Source organism: Neomonachus schauinslandi, chromosome 8 (assembly GCF_002201575.2).
Source record: "Neomonachus schauinslandi chromosome 8, ASM220157v2, whole genome shotgun sequence".
Classification (NCBI taxonomy): domain Eukaryota; kingdom Metazoa; phylum Chordata; class Mammalia; order Carnivora; family Phocidae; genus Neomonachus; species Neomonachus schauinslandi.
Window position 1 is genome coordinate 36,814,935 of NC_058410.1, and position 16,732 is coordinate 36,831,666.

A 16,732-nucleotide genomic window follows, 5' to 3' on the forward strand; every position below is an offset into this window, starting at 1 on the left:
TAGAGACAAAAGTAGGAAAAGGTGGAGGGTAAATGAGACAATTGGGGTTAGCTAGGAGAACATGGAGAGGACAAACTGAAAGAGCTCAAGGGAAATGATCTGTGTGGTCCCATAAAAAACACAAGCAGACAATTAAGTAATGCTTTGGTCAAATCCATTGTGAGAAATAGAGAATATAAAAAAAAAATCATTTTCTCAAGGAACTTGGAAACTTGGTGCCTTAATGAACTGTCAAAGGAGATTCTGAGGAAAACAGTGATACAGTGTCAGGGGACAGTGAGGGAAGGGAAAGGAAGGCATGATCGGGGAGCAAGGAGGGAAACCCACAGTCACATTTGGTAATATGCCATATTAATTCTAGGTGGCAATTCCCTGGGGGTCCAGCGACTCTTAATACCACCCACCCCTGAGTCTCTAGATGATTATATTTTAGTGGCAATTAAATCAGGGGTGAGTGTGTGTGTGTGCGCACGCGTGTGTGTTTTAATAAAGTAGGCTTATGTGAAATTGTTTCAGGGAAAAAGCCATCCCCGGAGCAACATGGATTTCATTCCCAGGACCCTTCTTTTCTCCCCCTAAAAAAATCAAATAAAAGACCCTGATCGCAAGATCCAGTTTGAGAATGTCTGGTATAAGGCCTGCTGTTAAGACCTCACACTTTTAGAGACTAATTGGGGTAACTGACGTGCCAGGGAGCAGGAGAACAAATCTCTGATGGCTTTAGTTAAATCACAAATGGGAAGGTGATTCTTAAGTTCACTGTTTCTTGCTTAGTCCGTATACACATCAAAGTACCAACATCTTACCCATTTCTCTAACCATAAATTTCTGAAGGGTCCAAAAGAATCATATTCTCTTAAAACATGCAAACAGTACAGGTATGCATTGATGGATGAAGCACCCAGTAAACAAGAGACACTCCTTAAAGGAGCTCTAAAGAGGCCAATTTATGCACTTTTTTAAAGAATTTAAGAGCAATCAAACTAGAGAGGCATCTAGCAGCTGAAATATTTCACAAATGAAAGGTGCATTATAGATGGTTTTCCATTAAATCAACTTGCAAGAAATAATCTACTATTATTATTGTAGTTCATTTTTGGTTTGGAACTTCTTTTTAAATGACCTGGAAAAAGTTATGTACAAGATTTTTCCCTAACAACTCACAGATCTCAACAGACTTGGTATCTTCAACCAGCGGAACAGAGAGTGCAAAAAATTACACTAATTACAGAAAAAAAATCTTCAAAGTTGTTTACACATATTTTCAACTAATCTAAAACTTCCTAGAATGAGATACAGAAAAAATGCTTGGAATAAAATCTGAGGCCATCCACAGTTTGAGAAGAGAGTCCCAAAATTAACACATTCTCATTCATCAAATTCTGGGATCCCCACATCAACTACTGAACAACCCCAGCTGCTGGAAGTCACCAAGCCCAACAGAGCCTTGAAGACTCACTAAATGTTTGTCTGGATTCATATCCATGGCAGAATGTAAATACCTTAGGACTTTATTCTCTTAAAAAAAAAAAAAAAGCATAATATCAGTTAGGTCCCCTTATTACAAAGATGGAATGAACCAGCAGAGAGGAAAAAGTCCCACAACACTCATTAAGAGGAAGGAGAAAGAGCTCATAAAGATAATCTTAGAAAAAGCACAGTTGAACCGCTTTTCACTGAATCGTATAGTTAACAAATGTCACCATATGTAATAAGCTAGACACTTATGGCATTTTGGAGACCACAAAAAGATAAAATCTTTACAAAGCCCAAAGAGGTTGCAATGAATTATTACAATGAATAAGGTAATAATTACAGTGGGCATCTGGTTAGAATTTTAATTGTGGCTAAATAGGAACAGCTTTGGGGAGAGGGGAAGCCTCTAAATCAGAGTAACTTCCCTATTTTTATTGCTCAGACCAAAGTAAAGTCAAAATGAATCTCAAGATTTCAAAATCAAATTTTCTCCTCTCTGTTCCCTCAGAAAAGAGACTGTTTGGAACTGTCTTTTGGCCAGTGGAAATTGATAACATTGTTACTTTGAACGGGAATAGTTGAGCTTCCTTTTCTACTCATGGTGACTTACACTGTGAGAATCATCAGATAATTTAGCTTATTTCTATGCTCAGAGAAGTCCAGAATGGCCTTCAGTGCAATTTAATTACCTGAGCAATTGTTCCAAACTTCTGCTGTTTTCATTGTGATTGCCTGGCCCAAAAGCAGGAAAGACCTGAATCACCCCCATAAGACACTGAATGGAGTTTACAGGGGGTCATAGTCCGGCTCTGTCCCACGCACTAGAGCAGGCATTGGGATCTTTACAAGGTTCTCTTGTTTCTGGTATTTATATCTGTGATTCTAACCACCTGCGTGATGATAATTTCATGCCTCATATTTTACCATCGGCTTTTTGACTTTTGCCATCCACATATGTCTCCATCTACTGGCTTCTGTAAACCCTGTTTTTCTGTGTTGACTTTCTGTCCACTCGATTTCTGTCTTGGTTTTGCCATTCCTGCCTTCTGGCCAAGTAATCTCAATGTCTCTGGTGGGGGACTTCTCCCAGGTTCTCAGAATACTTAGTACAGTAAAACTCTCTGTGGAAGCAAAAGTGCTAGAGGAATTGTCCCTCCAATTTCATAACTCTAAATTGCAGGAGTAGACATCAAAATCACTAAATTGACTAGTATTTAGAGAAATTCCCCTTTCAAATCAATTAGGTAAGTTTTTTCTGTTCTGGTAATTTACACTTTCCTAATTTAGGCACATCACAGAACATAAAGAAATCATCTCAGCACATCCAGCCTATCTACTCATTATCGGTACTCATCATAAAGGTGGCCCAAGTTAGAAAACAACCACCCCCACCACAGTAAAAAAAACAAAACAAAACAAAACAAAATTCTTGGTCACAGAGAATGGGAAAAAAAAATCTGTGATAAATTTACCGCTTAGATTTCTTTTTTTTTTTTTATTCTTATGTTAATCCCCATACATTACATTACCGCTTAGATTTCTAATAAATACCCAAATTATGATGGAAACTTGCAAAAAGAACTTAGTAGTGCCTCGATATAATTGAAGATTACTTAATCTAAAAAAGTTATCTAAAAAAAAAGTATAGATAAATTTTTCTCTGTATTAATGGTAAAATCAAGGTTGAAAGTGAAAGCATAGTACAAATGTTTATTATATAATTAATATGTATATTTAGCCTTTCAGGTAAAATTTGCAATGATTTTGTCATGAAATTACTCTAGGTAGAAATTCTATTATATATGGTAGAAGAGAGAGTTGTTTAAAAAGATCTATTATCTACATATTGTTGAAATGTAGCTTCATTATGAAGCCAATGGAGCTTGCATTTTACACGATTATCCTCTGTCTCCTCCCAGTGAGTGATTAATCACACCGCTTCTCACTTCAGTTTCAGAGGACTCTGCGACTATAAACGTCCTTCCCTTTCAAAACAGTAAAAGGTAAAAGACCATCCTTTGTACTTGCTTACAAACTAAATACCAGAATAAATATATTTATATCCACTTGAATTTCTAATTTTTTTAGACAGCATCATCTTTTCCTGCTATGACCACCATCACCTATATCTGACATTTTGGGACACATCCTAATATATCCCATTTTATCTCTACCTCCAGGTAATACATATTATTACCAAAAAAATTTTTTTAAGATTTATTAGAATGACTTCCAAAGGGTTTTCAGATAAAACATAAATCCTTAACACAGTCTAAAAGCCTATATGATCTGCCTCATCAAGTCTGTCCAGCCTCATATTGGACCTTTCGGCCCTTGCTTTCTTCACACCAGCTTCTTAGGACTTTTTCTGTTCCTTGGATGCTGAGCTCTTTTTGGCCTCAAGGCTATTGTCTGTGTTGTTCCCTTCAATTGTTCTCTTTTGAAGCCCTTCACAGCACCCCCTCTTATTCCTGATCACTTCCTACTCATTCTGAGTCAGGTTCCTCTGATATATTAGCTCTTCTCTTTAGACAATATAAATACCCAAATTAAAAAGTATTTGAATAATATCTACCACCTCTTCTATAATGTAAGCTCCATAAAGGCAGGGACCATGTTGGTCCTACACAATCCTCTATATTCAGTGCTTAGCATGGTGCCTCATAAGGAGTAACAACTCAACCGATATTGTTCAATATGGAAATGATCAAATAAAGGAAAGAATTAAAATTATCATCTTCCTATGAATAGAAGAATTGAGATCATCTTCCTATTAATAGAAATATTGCTTTTTCTTAGTGCTTCTACCTTCTTATGTCAAAGTGAAGTAGGGGATGGCTGCAAGAAGAGGTAGCCCATGTCAGAGTAAGGTGGTGATAAATGCTTATTGAAAGAGAAATGGACAAGTGCAGGCATGCAGATGTAGTTTTCTTGCCCCATTTGGTCCTGAAGGGAAATATGAGTGTAGAGGATAAGGCCAAACAAGAGTTTGATCCCAGATTGTGGTGAGAACTTTCAAAGGCTAGGCTATAAACAAGGGGAACTCCTTTTATTTAGGCTAAAACTAAAGCAGGCCAAAAGCTATGATTTCCCTTCTCCTACCTATTCCTTTGGATCCTGGATTTTATTATTCCAGCCAGAAAAGACCAATCAAGAGCACTCAAGCATCAAGAAGCAAACAGAGGAGCCAAAGGCCTAACAGTTTGAGAACATTTGCCAGAAAGTCTAGATGAAGACAAGGGGCTGGAAGAGAACCTTCTGGTTGGTAACTAAACCTTGAGAATCCATTGCTCTAGTCCTCTGGTAATTTTAGAGAATAGAGGTCTAATTAATATCCATTTTCACAGGACTCTCCAAAAGTATATATGGCTATTTTTTAATCACTCATAATATGTGAAGGAATAAGAACATTCCTAATACTTTTAAATTCTATACTACTATATATATTCTTTTTTTCTATATTATGAGAATTCAGGTTCCATCATTCAATGAATATATACTGAATTCCTCTTTTGTCCTAGACTTTGCTGTGGATACCGGGCAGCTGTAACTAAGACAGTGTCCAGCTTTTGTGACAGAATGCAGCTTATCTTTCAGGGATGGAGACAGAGTTAAACCACTATCAGGAAGTAACAAGTACTAAGAGACAACAAAGGTATGTTAAAAAGGGTAAACATAACCAGAGGTAACTGTGTGGAGGATTCTAATCAAAGGACTCAGGAAAGAACTCCCAGAAAGATGATGTTTGAGCATAGACCTGAAGGAAATGAGGAAGCAAGCTGGGTGAAAACCTGGGTCAATGGCCTTCCAGGGAGAGGGAAGGGGGAGTAGCTGGGCCCCGGAGCAAGCACAAACCTGGTGTATTCAAGGCTCATCCAGGAGGCCAGCGGAGGTGAAGTGGAGTAAGGGGTAGTATGTAGGAGACAATATTGAGGAGTTAACCAGAGACGGGATCGCGCCCAACCCTGTAGGCTTACAGATTTTATCTAAATGTGCTGCAGAGTCATTGGACAGTTTATACAAGGGAAGTGACATGCACTGGATTATCTTTTTTGAGGTTTTCTCCAGCTCCAGAGAGAAGAATGTACTGACAGGGAGTAAAAGCAGGAGCAAAGCTGTTAGGAGACTACTGCAGAGGCATCAAGAATATCGCCTTGGTTTCTGGCCTGAGCACCTGGTGAATGGTATTGCTTTGTACAGAGTTAGAAACATTGACATTGGTCTGGGTGGGAATTCAAGGACTCTATTTTGAATGTGTTAACTTTGAGACACCTGTTAGACACCCAAGAGGACATGCCTAGTAGGTAGTTGATTATATGAGGTAGGAGTTCAGGGAGAACTCAGAAAAGAAGATATAAATTTAGGAATTATCATCATATAGATGGTATTTAAAACCATAAATCTGGAGTGAGATCCCTTAGGGAATGACTATAAAGAAAACTTAGTTTTTTAAGGAGTGAGCTACGGGTACTCCAATACCAAACTTGCAATGTGTACAGCCCCTGAAGCTAAGAAAAGGTAACATATCAAAAAGGACAGATCAACCATGTAAATCTACTATGTCAAATGTTCCCAAGAAGTCAAGGAAGAAAAGATTGAAAATTGACCATTGGATTTAATAAAATGGAAGCTGGTGAACTTAACAAGATTGATTTTGGGGAATGAAGGGCTGTAAATATGTCCTGCTTTAGCTCCTCAGGCAATTTTGAGGTGCTTTCTATAAGGCTCTTCAGAGGATTCTTGGTAAGATAGAGTCCCAGTGGTGAACAGCTAATTAACAAGCCACAGTTTGCCTTTCCCTCCTGCCCTGTTTCACTTTTATCGGCCCTCCACTCCTGTTCCTTGGGGTCATTTGCCAATAAGCTACCTAAGCAAAAGCCCCTGTCTCAGACTCTGCTTTCCAGGGAACCCACACTAAATCATTGTGATGTTGGGCACCTGGGTGGCTCAGTCGTTAAGCGTCTGCCTTCGGCTCAGGTCATGATCCCAGGGTCCTGGGATTGAGCCCTGTATCGGGCTCCCTGCTCTGCGGGAAGCCTGCTTCTCCCTCTACCACTCCCCATGCTTGTGTTCCTGCTCTCTCTGTGTCTCTCTGTCAAATAAATAAATAAAATCTTTAAAAAAAATCACTGTGATGTTGTGATTTATAATATATACTTTGGTCTTTATCCAAGGTTTTTGGTACAAAGCTCCCCATATCCTTGAAATTACCTAAATTATAAGAACAATGGGGACATCTTTGTTATAATACGTAGTCTTTTGTCCTCAGTTCTTGAAATCCTGAAGTGGATCCAGAGCCATAACGGGCAAATGGGTATTTTGTTATTCATAACAAGACCCTTTCAATCACACTGAGTTTACATTGATGAGGTGACTTTTGGAAAGCCACTAGGAGGTAACCTAAACAGGAAGGCTGGTTGCCAGGGGAACCAACCATCTGATTAGAGGGTTCAAACTTTTGGCCCTACCCCCCCAAATCTGGGGCAGGGAGAGGAGCAAAAGATTGAGTTCAAGCACAATTGGCCAATGATTTAATCAACTGTGCCTATATAATGAAGCTTTCATTAAAAGTCCTAAACACAGGGTTCAGAGACCTTCCAGGCTGGTGAACCAGAATGCATCCACATGCCAGAAAGGTGACACACCCCAAATTCCAGAGGGACAGATGCTCCCTGTGTTCAAGACCCCTTCAAACCTTTTCTTACGTATCTCCTCATCTGACTGTTCATTCATACCCTTTAATATCTTTTATAATAAACTGGTAACCTAGTAAGTAAACTGGTTTCCCGAGTTATGTTGAGGCACTCTAGCAAATCATTAAACCTGAGGAGGGGGTCACGGGAAACTGATTTATAACCAACCAGAAGCACAGGTAGCAGCCTGGACTTGTAATTGGCATCTGAAACGGAGGGTAGTCTGGTAGGATTGAGCCCTTAACCTGTGGGTCTGATGCTATACCCAGGTAGACAGTGTCAGAATTGGGATAGATTTGTAGGTCACCCAGTCAGTGTCCACCTTGAAGTGGAGAATTTCTTGTCAGTTTTGGAAAACACACATCAGAGTCACTAACCATCAGAAAGATACACTAATTTGTTTCCTCAAGAATAGGCAATGTCTTATGCTTAACCTTTGACCATTTCTCTTTTTGGGTACTCTTCTGACCAACTACATGGCATTAGAGAATGTTGGCCAGGTTTGGGGACACAGACTCCAGCCATATAAATACAGAGATTTCCTCTGAGGTATGTTGACAGGTCCTTCTAGGGAATAGTTACTTACCCTTTTTACTTAGTTAGGCACATGCTTTAACCAAGTAAGCCAATCAAGCCAGAAAATGAAAGATCGAAGAATCAAAATTACAAAATAAGTCAGCACATCCAATTCCACCAGAATGATAGCTAACTATGCAAACGCTAGGAAAGGAGGGAAATTTGTCGTAGATGCCTGAATCCTTTCAGTTCCCCTCCCCGGAGCCTATCTTTCCCTCTCCCTGGGACAGCCTTCTGCTGTTCTTGGCCTTCTCCTCTCAACTGGCTCCAGAGAGCAGTTCACCAGAGAGTAGGAGAAGTGCTTCTTGGCTAACAACCTTTTCAGGTGGTTGGCGTCCAACCTGGACTATTGAGAAGGGCTCCTAGTAATGATCCTCCTGATTATTTTCCCAAGCAGCTGGTCTCTTCCCATTACCCATCTGGGGGGAGTTGAGAGGAAGCAGTCAGAACAAAGAGGAACACCATGGAACACTGTCAGGTGGAAGATCAGCAGATCCCACTGTCAAGTGAGTATAATCCCTCTCCAGGGCTCTGCCGACTCCTTCCATCCCTTGGATCTGCCCACTGAGGGCCAAACTGTCTCCTTGGCCAGCCGGCATGCTTCATGATTCTTGGAAACGCATCAGTATCTTTCATAAAACATTACAGGGAACATCCAGAACCTTCATAACATGTTCATAAATATAAATCTTTAAATAAAATTATTTTTTCCCTTGGATGAAATGAACTTGTTAAAAAAAAGAAGCGTTTGGCATTCCTCAAACAGCTTTGGATCATGTGCTGTTTAAGTAACTGTCAGTTCACTGCTGGGTTCATTGACACTTGGTTCTTTAATGGTGCTTATAGTGAATAATGCTGTCTGCTCAGAAAGGGTAAAGAAAACAGTCATACAAAATTCAAACCGTTGTCTGGTGGATGGTGAGAATAAATATTACGGATATGCTTATTAAAGTCAAAGCCTGAATTCTCCTCACATGCAATCAACAAGAAGTCGAAATAATTTTTTTTACCCAAATACTGTGTGTACAGGTTCAGTCTATTTTCATAAAAGAAAAAAAAATTCAACAGATGGCTAGAAAGAGTAGTTTAAGACATCAAAAACAGCTGAATAAACTTCAGTTTCAGTCTGGGGTAAAAGAGAGAGAGGGATGAAGAGAGGGAGAGAGAAAGAGAAAGGAAGAGAGAGGGACCAGAGAAATAAGCTTACATTTTAACATTCTAGCCCATTATATATTTATATGCACTGAGGGTTCATTGAGTTATGTTACAAAATACATTTTAACATGTATTCACTGATTTTTAAAATGAGAAAATACAATTCAAAGGCATGCTAGAAATCATAAAGTCATACGTACAACACGTAATATATAACCACATATACAATACAATATAGTAAGCATAATTACAATAAAAATTACTATTTTGTTTTTTATAACTATTTTGTTTTGTAAATAATAAATTTAACCACATGTTAAACAAATAATGTTGCTTTATTAGCTTTGCCATAGGGGAGAGCAAATAGTATCCAGAGAATGATAGTTCTGTATTAAAAGTTGAAGAAAAAGAAGAAGAAGGAGGAGGAAGAGGAGGAGGAGGAGGAGAAGGAGGACTAGAAGCCGTTCTCTATTGAATTATGACAGCAATCTGGATTGGTTAAACATTGTATGGAGATTCTGACCAGGATGAAATTTTCCTGGAAATTATGACCTTGAAACAGATAGAATAGCACAAATGTCCTAGATGGCATATAGGTATGGGCTTCAAGAGGCCTGACTCTCATCCCTGTTCAAAAATCAACTTAGTTTTGTGACTCTGGACAAAATTGCTTAACTTTGCCAGGTCTTGGTTTCATCAACTCTAAAATGAATAGATTTTAACCACAAAATATCTCAGTTTCCTTCAGCTCTAACATTTAATGATTCTAACAGAAAGAGTCAGCCTTATCCATATCATGTGTTGAAGCTTAAGGGGAACAAAAACTTGTCCTCTCCCCGACCCTCCTCTTCCCATTCCTCTTCCCCTATCCCAAAATGTCTTTCTTACAACATGATTGTTGTAGGAAATGATACTGGAAAGGGGCTGATTAGTGGCTCTTAACACTTTATCTGAAATTAGTTTGAACTACCAGTTGCATGGTGAAAACACAGACTTAGTGAGAGGCATGTGTCCCCAGCAGGCTCCATCCCGTGGATGGCTCCTGGATGTCAGAACTGTGACAGGGGTCAGAGTAGGAACCTGGAACACTGAAGCACTAGCACCAACAAGGAGAGAGGAAACCGAATGGACACAGTACCATTTTTGTGTTTGTTGCAACTGCCATGACTAATTATTAGATTTCTCAGCTAAAAGGAATATGTTTTGAAGGGGACACCCTTCAACACCCACTCTTGCTTTAACTCCCTGTTACCAAACGTTTTGTCCGTTGTTAATTGGAAAGACAAAAATTTCTTAGAGTTAAGATCTGCCTTTAACGTTCTCTCTTTCATTCACAGGAAGTTCTAGTACCTTCTATGGGAGTAGTCTGGCTATAATAGCTACTAGTATTAAAAACATATCACTTGGTTTATGCAACCTACAATCCATTATTTATATTCATCAGTATTTATATTTGGAAAAAATAATAATTTTCCAAGCATTGCAATTGCTCATCTCACATCTTAAGATACCAAATACCTCTGACTCCTAATTATTACATCATTGAAGGACATTGGTTTAATCTGACATTAATCATTCTTTCAACCTGGATGTTTATTATGCAATGTCCTGTTCTAGTTCATGAGTCCACAAAATGAATTTTGTTGATGTATTACAGAGACCATCTAGGTATTCAAATTCTTGTACATTCTTACTCAAAAATAATGTTACCTTATGGTTTTAAGCACTGTTTTAGCCCTAAATTCTTAAATGAATGTTATTTTTTTTTCTACACCACCAAACTGTTTTCTTGTCTATGAGACAATGTCTCTACTTTACACTCATGTGAAATTTGGCTCCTTCTTAATCCAATACACAAAAATTTAGATTTACATTTAAAAAGACAAAGCAGGAAGCATTTAGGCATGTCACAAAAGAGGTATTTAGTTTAAAACAGAATTTCCTAAAATTAGCTTTCAAATAACAATCTGTTACTCAACTTACAGTAAGCTGCTTTAGTACTTTTCCAAAATCCACTTATTGTATGAAATAAGATGATCGTCTTATATTTTGAGATACCATTATTTCTAAGCTTAAGTACCACTGACAATAAATAAAATAGTTTTAGCCACATAATAGTCAAAAACTACAAGTAATCCTTGTTATTGAATAATATGGCCGGGGGAGTGCCGAAATCACAGGATTGTCCAAAGTACGGGAATAAAGAAATGTACTAATTCCTTTCTAATTTAGCATATTTATTCCACCAAATCTGTTTAATTAGCACATCTCTTGGCAGTTTGCTATCTTGTATGAACATTTGTTAATTTTTACTGGATTCCATATGTAAAATTCCAAGTGATAGATTAAATGTGCTAATTGTATGAAAATCTATCTGCTAAATCTAGCTTTCTCTTTACTTTCTCCACTCCTCACTTTTCTTTAGAAATATGTTAGAAAAAAAAGAATTTCTACAGATCACTTTTGAAACAGAATTCATCACGCCGTGTGTGACTTTGTGGAAGGACCTAGTCCCATAACATTTGTCTTCTTGCTTACTCCATTATACTTTGAGTAAACAAGAAACAGTAGGCTGGGGGCTACATGTTAACATAGATTCAGATTCCCCAGGGAAGTGATAAGAAAGAGACAATTCTCACATGGCTTAAATATGCCTTAACTTGAAAATGGGTTTGTCTTATTATTTTCCTCCTTATGACTGCACACTCCATTGCCTTCCACTCTGCCTATTGGGAGGCTTATATAGGGATGCATGTAGTTCTAAAAATTCTCCCTCGTCCTCAGTGCTACCCCTTTCCCTTTCGTGGCTCTCTCTACAGCCTTCCAAAGATCCAGGGCAGGCGTCTCCATTGACCCGGTGGCACAGCCAGCCCCGGCCACGTGCAAATGAAAAATTTGCTAATTTAAAAGATAACCCTCTATTCTGGATCTTCATGCCGGCACCTCTCGTTTCCTGTTTTTCCAGACAAACCGGGAAAGATATATACAATATTACCAAGCCAAACCATTATGGAGGTTGCAAAGTTTTATTTCCTGTGAAGAACTAAGGTTTAATTAGCTAAAAAGGAAGTGAGCAGAAGAATGATAAGTAAATGTTGGTCTCTGTCTCTCTAGTGAGATTATCCTCAGTACCCGTGAACTTTATTATCCAAACAATGAGGGGATGGCGTGACTTGGGGCCTCCGATCATCTCCTACTCATTATTGCTCATGCAGAGCTGTGAAGAGGCTGTCAGCTATTGCAGTGGCTTTGGACGAAAGAGGAGCAAACCTCAAAAGGTTTGTGATTTGGAGGAAGTTCAGATATGCTTCCAGAATTTGGCTGCTTGTCCAAAACTTATCTGAACTATCTGAACCTCATAAGTCTTCAGAATTGGCCTGGATATTTCTGGCTCTTTCTTACTGGGCCTGGCTTGGAATTACATAAGGGTGGGCTTTTATAAAGATTTTTGGCACCTCTGGGTCTGATGCTTCTTACAAACTGCAAATAAATTAACAAAGACAAAAGTGCATTTTAATTGTTGTAGAACATTAGTAGGTGTTTGGTGTTTTGTAAAACAACTTTCTTAAATACTAACATGTTTTGCTGGTCCTTTTGTAATACTTTGTCGATATGAACTAGGGTGCCAGTTGTTTCAAGTTGTTAAGGACTGAGAGGATTCCTTAGATGTGGGACTTTAGTTCCAAAATGGGGAACGTATCAGGTAAACTAAAATAAGTTAGCCACCCTAATGTGAACATTTCAACAGCAGACCAAATTCTGGTTAAAGTGGAATGTGATGGATAACATATTTCTTAATTTTCTTTTAGTTTATACATTTATCAGTGTTAATTGTTATATAATTAGAGTTTTGACCTTAGCCAAAGACTTTAAAAGATAATTCTTTTTTTTTCCTACTGCTTTTGTGGTATGAGATACAACCCCATTTGATTTACTAGTGGCTGTAATAAAGGCATAATCTTACATACAAACAAATAATGATGCTTGAGAAACAAGAATAAATATAATTTTTGGATTTTTATTCTATGTCATGACCATGAACTAAAATTCCATCTTAATAAAATCAAAAAACAAAAGATAAATTACATTTAAATAATTACTCCATGGAACATTTTAAGATAGTTTCAGGGATTAAGATAGAGTCTAGTAAAGAATAATGACCCTCAGAATTGTAAACTAGATCACTATCACTGAACTTTTAATTTGCTCTAGAGTGATAGAGACTTTAATATTTTCTAAGAACATGCAAATTTCTAGATTGCATGCTTCACTATTTTATTTCTTGGTCCTTATAGAACCATGCAATTTCCTTTAAATTATTTACAGTGAATGCCCTACTTCTCTACTCCCTTCATCCATCTCATTTCTTCTGAAAACACTTCAACTTTCTTTCCCCAACTATAAGACCTCTGGGACTATGGTGGTAAAATTTATTGTCCTCATCAAGACATTTCTAAAAGTGAAAAGGGTGCTATTAATAATTAAACTCAGATAAGAGGTGTAAATCTGAGACTGTCCAGAGCATATACTACAGACAGTCATGCCCTAAATCTATAAAATGTGCGGGTGACAGTTTTAGAATTTGGTTCTGAGTCCCCCATGCATATCTTTATTTAATCACTCCTGCTCTCATTTCTCTTCACACACGAATACAATTTATTTTTCCTTTCCGAGATATCTCCTAAATTTCTCTTGATACCACAGCTTCTCCAGTTAGCCAGGGTTCGTAGGAAGCCAATCTGTTGTGCTTCTGCAATAATCACTGCTCTCTGGTCACTTGCCTCTCCTTCCCTCTCCCTCTCCCTACCAGCTTCCTTGCCTTCTATGTGTTATTTTTTTAAGCTCCAGAATTTGGGTATGGTTATGCTACAGTGCATGAATTGCTTTTCCGTAATGGTAACATTTTCCCTTTAATATTCTCCGGATTTTCTGGTCTTTAAATACTTTACTTCTTTGTTTAATATCTTGTAAGTAACTTTATTCCCCTTTCATGTTCATACTCTTCTGTGAGGAAATTAGAACGAACTTGACAGATTTGAAACAGTCTTCCTCTCACCTCTCAGTGTGAGAATTATAACCTGGAGACTTGTGAGTGCAAGAGTAGACTTGGCTCTCTCTCCCAGGGGGCCTTGTAACTCCATGTAACCACAACTGTGGTGGGCCACCCAATTTGCAGAGTTCCCTTAGTTGGTACATAAATGAGACCTCTTCCAGGAGCTCTATGCTCTAGCAAGAAAAAAAAAAAGCCTCAAAATCAACCTACAATAAAATGAAAAGCAAAAAATCATCAATATAGTTACTCCAATTTTTTTTTTCAAGTAATAACTAAGCAGTGGGAGAGGGATTTCCTTTTAATTTCCATGTAATGACTTAGTTCCATGATGACTTTTGAGGTTTATCATGACTAGTTTTTTTTATTAGTGTTTTAATATATTATTAAGAATTGGTCTTTTTTTCTCTCCGTTCCCCCTCCTTTTCTCTCTTTGTCTCCCTTCCCTCTCACACACATCATACCCCTAAACACATAATGAACAAAACATAATATGATAAGTCAGATTTTGAGGCTCTTGTCCCAGTTCTCCCTTTAGAAGATTTATTTGATTTTTTTTCAGCATATGCCTCATCCTTGGAGATGACAATCAGGCTATCATCTGTTTTTTATTCCCACAACAAATCTATGTATAGTGGTACCTCATACTGCCCATCCCTCAGCTTGTGGAAGTTCTGAGATGCTTCTCCATTTTTTCCACTGCTAGCTTACAATATCATTTTCTAAAATCTCCCAAGTCTGTTACTACTCAGCCATCTGCTTCCTAGGCTTCTAAGTGTTGTTTCCCCTGGTTCTTCCATTCTTTGTCTTTGTGTACCCTTCCACAGCCTTGGGAGTGGGTTCTCTGGTGCATTCAATCCACCATCTTTAACTCAAAGTTTCAATTTAATATCTCTGAATCTCAATATTTTTTTAATCTCTAAATTAAGAAAGTAAGATAGATTTTTCTTTATGATCATTTCCCAATATTCTGAGGCTATAAATTCTAAATAACATATTGCACATTTTCTTTAAAAAGCAACTAAATTTACCTCAAATTTAACATTGCATTCTCTGGACCCTACATCAGACTGTCTATGGATGAAAGCTTCTGCCTATCATTTAAAGCCTTGTGTAACCTGAGTCAATCTCTCTCTGAAAACAGAAAGGAAGAAAGAAAAAGAAAGAAGAAAGAAAGAAAGAAAGAAAGAAAGAAAGAAAGAAAGAAAGAAAGAAAGAAAGAAAGAGAAAGAAAGAAAGAAAGAAAGAAAGAAAGAAAGAAAGAAAGAAAGAAAGAAAGAAAGAAAGAAAGAAAGAAAGAAGAAAGAGGGAGGGAGGGAGGGAGGAAGGAAGGAAAGAAGGAAGGAAGGAAGGAAGGAAGGAAATTACTTCCAATTTGCTTGTAATGTCAATCTCCATAAGGTAATGTAGTTTCTTGATCAGTTACTTAATGTCATAACACTGCTGGATCCCTAAAGCCTAGCTTAGTTTCTGGTCCTTACATATGTGTTGAATGTAATAATGGATGAGATAGGCTGGTGTTCAGGGTCATGGGTTTTAGCAGATAGAAGATATGATCTGAAAATGAGTATTTATTTCACTGACCTGAACGAACCAGTGCACCTCTCAAAGAAATTATCTACTTACCAATTCACAGAGTATAAGGACCTAGAAAAGTACTTCTTAGATTAAAGACCCCATATTTTCAGTTTTCATCTGTCCAGACTAGTGAAGAGTAGTAGGGAAGAAAGGGTAAAATATATTTGATTTAGTCATGACTATCCACTGTTTCTAGAGCCCCACTCTGTTTTGTATTCACACAGAAGGCAGGAGAAGTAAGGAGGGATGCAGACTATATATATTCCTCTTGACCCTGTCCCAGATCCCTCTCCCTCTGTACTCCCATGGGGCCTGAAAAGAGTCGAGGTTCAGAGGAAAAATGAACCAGATTTGCTAGCAGATGGGACATTGTCTGTACCTCACCCCCACAACTCAATGTCTTCCACTTTGAGCAGGACTTGGCCATGCCCCAATGTAGCATTTTTGTGTGGCCTATCCAGAAGATGAGAAGCCCTGGGTATCCCTCCTTGTAGGTGCCATTTGACCTGAGGGAGAGATGGTCATGACCAAAGTGTGCGATGATGGACTTATTTTCCATAGCCTGTTGTCAAGCAATTTCAGTTAAACCTATTGTTGCATTTAGAGCCATTCTTCACTTAGGTATGTTACAACAGACCTTGAACACTCTCAGCCATGGAAAAATGCTGCCTTCCTGGCACTGGGTAAAATGGTGAAGCACATCAAGTGAACTTTCTAACCCTTAATTGATAATGGCAACAAGTCATGCCAATCATTCAGGAACTCCTCATCCCCATCTCAAGTAACCTTGTGGATGAGGGCTGGCACGGCCCCTTGCCTTTCAAACATTTCAGATACTGTTTCTTGCTTTTTGGCGCAAACTCTCACAAATTCTGGAAGAAGACCAAGATATATCATGTTGTTGCTTTTTCAATCTTGACTTTGCTTCGCTTTAGACAAAACACTGCTTGATCAGCTAAGAGTGGGAGGGAAAACCACCCCCCTTTCTTCTCATTTTCCCTTCTCACTAGGGGCTCAAGGTGATGTCAGGAATGCTATTAAGTAGCACCTTTTGAGATGGCATGCTGGACACATGGTAGTCAGATCCATTTCACATGCACCTCAGTTAATGGGCTTTTTATGGTACACTTGTGCACATAGAGTTTATAGCTCATTTCCTAAATTACCTTTCGGAGGAGGGGAAAATCTCCCAGGACAGCATGAT